The sequence below is a fragment of the Lineus longissimus genome, chromosome 7, assembly GCF_910592395.1.
Source record: "Lineus longissimus chromosome 7, tnLinLong1.2, whole genome shotgun sequence".
NCBI lineage: Eukaryota > Metazoa > Nemertea > Pilidiophora > Heteronemertea > Lineidae > Lineus > Lineus longissimus.
The window spans coordinates 3757422-3763421 of record NC_088314.1 but is presented as its reverse complement, the minus strand read 5'-3'; positions in this window follow the sequence as shown (position 1 = coordinate 3763421).

Below are 6000 nucleotides of genomic sequence, written 5' to 3'. Positions count from 1 at the left end.
TAAAGCTCCAGCTAAGTATAATCCGGCTCACAGAGTCTAATACGAGTAACAAGACAAGGAAGCACAACGACCCAATGATCTCACTGGCGGCGTCAAGCAAACCGTCGCTGATGCTAAGCAGCCAAGACCGAGCCAGGGTTGGGCTCCAAGCCTCGCAAGAACCCCCAATTCACTCTAAGATTAGTGGAATTACCTATAGAAACATTTGCATTGACGTACAATAATGTTCAAGCAATTCTTGATGAAACCGAAATAATACCCCTTGCTTTTTCCGTGAGACTTTGGCGGATGAAAACGCCGAGAGCGTATCACTGAAGTCCCAATTGTATCATAAACCAACGGTGGATGGCTAAAGAAATTAATGTATCTACCCAGTGAGCGGTGTGGCATGCCAATAAGACTGCCCCTTTCGATTTCATTTTAATTTATCGCACCACTTGTTGAGGCTTTTGAGAAAGGGATGAAATCGTTCCAGGTCATGGCTGCTGGCAGTGCAAAAAAGAGGTTCTTTTTTCTTCATTTATAGTGGGAGTGGTAAAAAGGAAACAATAATATTTAAATCAAACAGGTATAAAGGTTCTTTGGACAACTTTGAGAACGAAACATTCTTTAAGAATCGTTCATGATTTATAATGTTCTATGACAATCTTCTTTAAGCAATATGACCTGTTTTGAAAAAAAAGGTTTGCTTCTGAAGCTAAATGTGACCCCCGAGAATTGTTCTTATTACTGTCGGTACGTGCAAGCCTGAAGGCTAGGTGATTACGAAAGACAAATGGCTCCAGGGAAAGTAGTTGAGGTGTGATAATGTCTTTGGGATGTGACATGTTTTTGATTTCCTCCGAGTAGCATATTGATGTTGTTATTGTGCTTTTCGAGACTGACCAACATGTATCGCAAACTTCCATTGCGTGTGGAATCTCCTTTCTCTCATGGCTATTGCTGCTGTTGGTTCATGTACAATCAAAGGTCAAGGCTGTGACAATTACAGTTTAAGTACGAGGTCAAGGTTGAAACGCAATTTATAGTATTAATGGCAACCTTGAAGGTCAAGGTCGTGAACCATGCAGTCAACCACGTAAATCCAACATCCAAGATAGATTCCATTGCTTTTACTACTCCATCGAAGCCTATTCTGCGGTTGCTACAATTTGATCAAGGACATCAACTACCATTTGGGTACCACTACCACAGTGCTTCAAGTCAACCACGTCTACCGTTCAAGGTCACTTTGACCCAGTTATTAATGAAGAACGAATCATTTTCTAGTGAAGCGTTCCAAGCAAATGTCAAGGACGACGGAGAAAAAGCAAAAAGCAGATTCTTATTCGGCCAAACTGGAGACAGCCAAACCTCTGTCTGATAGGAATTCACGGTTTTCATTGCTTGAAGGACCATCGAACGCTTTGCCAATCTCTGTTGCCTCCTTCCTCACATGTTTGTGTTTATAACAAATGTCCGAGGTAAGTGCTCTCTGAAGGAAAGCGGTCACTGGAGGGGATTCGGCAGGCGTCTCGACCTATGCATACGTAATCACATTGGTTTTCGACATAAGATACGAGGAACTAGCGCAAGGGTTGGTTACTCTAATCCAGTCAATGTCGGAATCTGAGGTTTGGAAGCTCAGTTGGAATACGCCATTTTGAAGGCTTACGTTTCGGCTGCAAGACAACCCGCCTGAAATGAATGGTTTAGAGCAAACCTTTAGGCATCCGTCAAGTCCCAGAAGCTTACCTCCATTAAATGACAAGTCAGCGACTTTACAAACCTCAGCAAAGAGGCTGTGGCAGTTCATCAGTAAGCTTCCAGAACCTCAGGGCCTTTCACTTGGCATTTACCGAGCTATAGCATGCGTGAGGGGAGAAGCAAGGGCAATACAGATTTCCGACCATGGTATTCGATGGTGATCCGTAAGCGGCGGATTTTTTAAAAAGCTCAGCGAAATAGAACGTGATGTTCTTCATGAGATCAGGAAGACAAGATTTGATGGAGCAGACATATCGTATAAGACCTACCACCAGTTGCATAACCATTCTTCAAACCCCATTAATCACGGGTAAGATTTCACACAAACATTTTATAGAGACCATGCACACCATGGCATGAGAGAGGATAGGATTCATGATATATTACAAAGATACCACCAGTTGCATTCACATTCTCTGTTAACTATCCATCCATCATGGTCAGAATTCGTCACCAAATGGCAAGATCCAAGGCAACAGGAGCGGTATAACTACCATATGACTCATCGTGACTAACCTCACGCTCGTTAGCCCATGTAATCAGCCTAGAGGAAGATTTGCGACCAGCTGGTCAACCACTGGTGGCTACGATCAGCCGCCCTTGAATTGCCATTTCGTTTCTTAAGCCAATGAGTTATTTTTCCCCCGATGGTTTCAGAAGAATATGGACGTGGTATCTGTCATAATTCACGCCTCGTTGCTAAGCGCATATTAATACCATACCCTTGTTGCATTTTGCTGGTCCACCTATAGTTCCTAGCAAGTATACTTGCCTCTACCCGCATTTTCTTTCTAACCATATTCTCCCTTTGAAGCGAGAATATGGGTAGAGGCCAGGTGGACCAGAAGGCCGCCGGGGAAATAGGCAAGTACCAAAAGCAGATGGTAAGCGATCAAGCGAGTCACAAATGTTATCATAGAGGTCAAGGTCAAACTCTCAGCGATGTCGACTTCCGGTTTGGCATCTTCAGATCAATTCAACGAACCAATTGAATTGGGTGTGTTCTAATATCTGGCCAACGTAAGAAGTAAGTGGAACCTCATTTCCAAAGGTTGCTGTTTCGTGTCAAATTTTGATGTTCACCGACCAATTTTTTTCCAGAATTTGTAATTTAATGTGGACAACCCCATTCCGTTCGAGTTCCCATTATTCTAAATAAAAAAGTACGGTACGGCCACTTTTTTTCACATAGTCTTTTTTCAGAGAATGCTTATTTTTCGGGTAACTCAGATTCAGGTCGAGTAGGCATTTCGGTCCGGTGTTGTGACAATAAGAGGCAACGCTCCAACTGCTCATTTCGTGTTCGATAGTGAATATGCCGGAGCGCAGTTCGCCACCTCAACAGAAGTGGCAGCGAATAAAAGTTTTAAGTGGCCTCATATTGTATCGTGTAGATACTTTTGATGAGGGTATATATGTATGCGTGTCGGCAGCGATATGGTAAAGCATTGTTCTTTCTACATTGTGTCTAACCATACTGGGAATACTGGATCGATTCTTTGTGAAATAACGGCACTATATTATATATACATGTGCTTGTTTAGTCTATCGGATGCACCCATCACTTGGAAAAAGTCTGAAGGCCTCTTTTGGCAGTATCATAATGAAAATGCCCTCTGGTGACCATCTTTGCCAGTAAATAATAGACATATCACCAAGGAAACTGCCTTCTTGGCAGTACCAGCGAGTAAGACGACCTTCTTTCGTTAGTTTTAGTATGGATGCCATTGACGATGAGCTTGTATTTTCAATAAACAGTCATCTTATGGGAACGCCTCTTTGTTCTTACGGGTATGCCTCTTCATGTCACTGAAATGATGTTCAACTTTGTATCCTCGTCGCAGTTACTTATGGCCCATTATCGATCAATTTAGATTAGAAGTCTGGCGATCTTTGAAGTTTGTAATACTACAGAATACTTTCGTGATCCATCGTTGTTATTTACGATAGCTGGTGGATCAACGCTCTTAATTAGAGGATGAATGGATTTAGAAACGAGAGAGTTTATACTACATAACTTTTAAGTATTAAAATATTGAGATCGAAAAGCGTGGTAAAAACTCCTTCACCGCTATATTACTTTTAGCTTTAGGAATTTTGTCCCGATATTTTATGTTATTCGTTTTCGATAAAAAGTCACTTCCAGAATAGTCCGAGACCGCACGAAGCCAAATCAGCAAGAAGAAGAAGAAGACGCCGACGACGACGACGGCGACGACGAAGAAGAAGAAGCAGCAGAAGACGAAAACGAGGAAGAAAAAAGACATGGCAAAACTTGGATTCTGGGATGCAAAAACACCAGGCAAAAACAACCATTAACACAGCTCTTTTATTACGCCAACGATACCCCAAGGGCGTATCTTTGATGCTACAAAGCCAAGCGCATCAACATCTTGGCAAGCTGCTATTGCAACCAAAATACGGCTAATAAAGCAAATTTTTGTACGATTTTGATTACGAAAGGAGGATGAAGTTTCTCGCGTTAGCAGAACGAGTGGGGGATATTAGCCAAGCGGCATGTTGGTCTGTTTTCACAAGTGTTCAACCAATAAGAGATAGGTAGTCAGAAATTTATTTTACGCTTATGCATGCCAATCTTCCTTTTATCTCACGCTTAATGAATGCATAAACTAAAAGCTAAAGTTTAGCCGGACGAACCGCGTGGGTAGAAGCTCTCTTTGAGAATGGATGCCATCCGGAACGGAAGCTGAGAAGTTCTGGACGCTCCTGCCCATGAACATGCAAGAAAGATCTTTTTCGTAACGAACGATATTGAAGCTGATATCATTCTGACCACCTCGCCCCAACAACGTTGCGATTTCCGAGTGTTGGTGTAGGTGCGTCGGGAGTTCTAAACAGGCGTGTCCATTTGGTGTTCTCCTCTCACCACGCCCCAAAAGACAATCATGATTTCAGATCACTCCCGCAATCGCGGGATCGGAGAAAAAATTATGAAAACTCCAACAAGCAAATAGATAACATTTCAAGTTAAATCGGCCAGTGAATTAAAGAAGGCTGTGGTTATTTTGCACGCGCGCAAGTCACTGTTTCGAATTTAGCAAGATCTCACAACAGACGCATGGAAAAAGTTTACATGAGTTGGAAATGTTCGTGGGTGCTGTTCTATGCACCTGGCGTGATAATTGCGCACCTTCTTACGATTTGAGTTACATACAACATACTCTTTCAATCGCCGTTTCTTACAGTGTCTTTACAGATAGGTCCTAAGAACCCGCGTACGTGTATGTTCATGGGCCCCAGAATGACTATACATGTGAAACAATCTGTCAAAGGCTCACACCGAGGGCCCTTTGCCCTCGTTCGCTTTTCAATCCTCGAATCGCTGATTCTATCGGCGGATTTTCACCGCGATGTACGGGCGGTCTCGGTCTTGATGCAGCACGATGTTCAGATATTTGTCCCTGAGGGGCTGACCATCGATCAATCACATAGATCCCTCTCCCTCACTATTGATCTCGGTGGGTGCATGAGTCATACTCAAGATGATAATGGCGGGAAATTGCCAATGAAGCCCGACACGCTGTTTCAGACCGAGATTTGGCCAAAAAAAAAATTTTTGAGTAACTGAAAAGCGTTGCGTGAAAAACCGCTTCCATTGAAGTGGTCAAAGTTCCCGCCCGTTCCAGAGTGTGGCAATCTTTCAGTTCATTTGCGCTCCGGTTGAGGGCGAGATGGTCTTTCGTGGCCTGGGCTCCTGACCACACTCTCGCTGCCGCTGTCCTGTTATGACATTCAACTTATGAGTAAAATTCAAAATAGTCAGCATGATAATCTCTAGCTGGTTACCGGATCGCCGGTTTGCCGACAGAATAAGTCTGCAGAACCATATACGACAATTTCATGGTAGAACTTTTATCTGGGATTTCAGCAGAGAGAATAACTCAGCGAGGATCTATACCCCTGATAAGTCATTAACTTACTATTGACTCCTCGTATTATTAGCTCAACCGAGAAATGCGCCAACGGGAATAAGTTTGCGTTTTCATTTTACGTCCGCGTATCAGCTATGAAGTCGGAACCTCGCTAATGTGTCGGACGGGTGAATGAAATCCGGGGAAACTATTTGTATATTCCTCAGCATTTCTGGGCATGCATCCACACACAGATACACTGTACGCCCATGGTGCATCATATTTTAATCGAGTTCAAGTGGTTTCCAAGTTAGAAAGACTCCATTGAAAACACGCGGCTATATGAGCAACGCAGCGCATACCAAGTCCTCAACCCCATCTT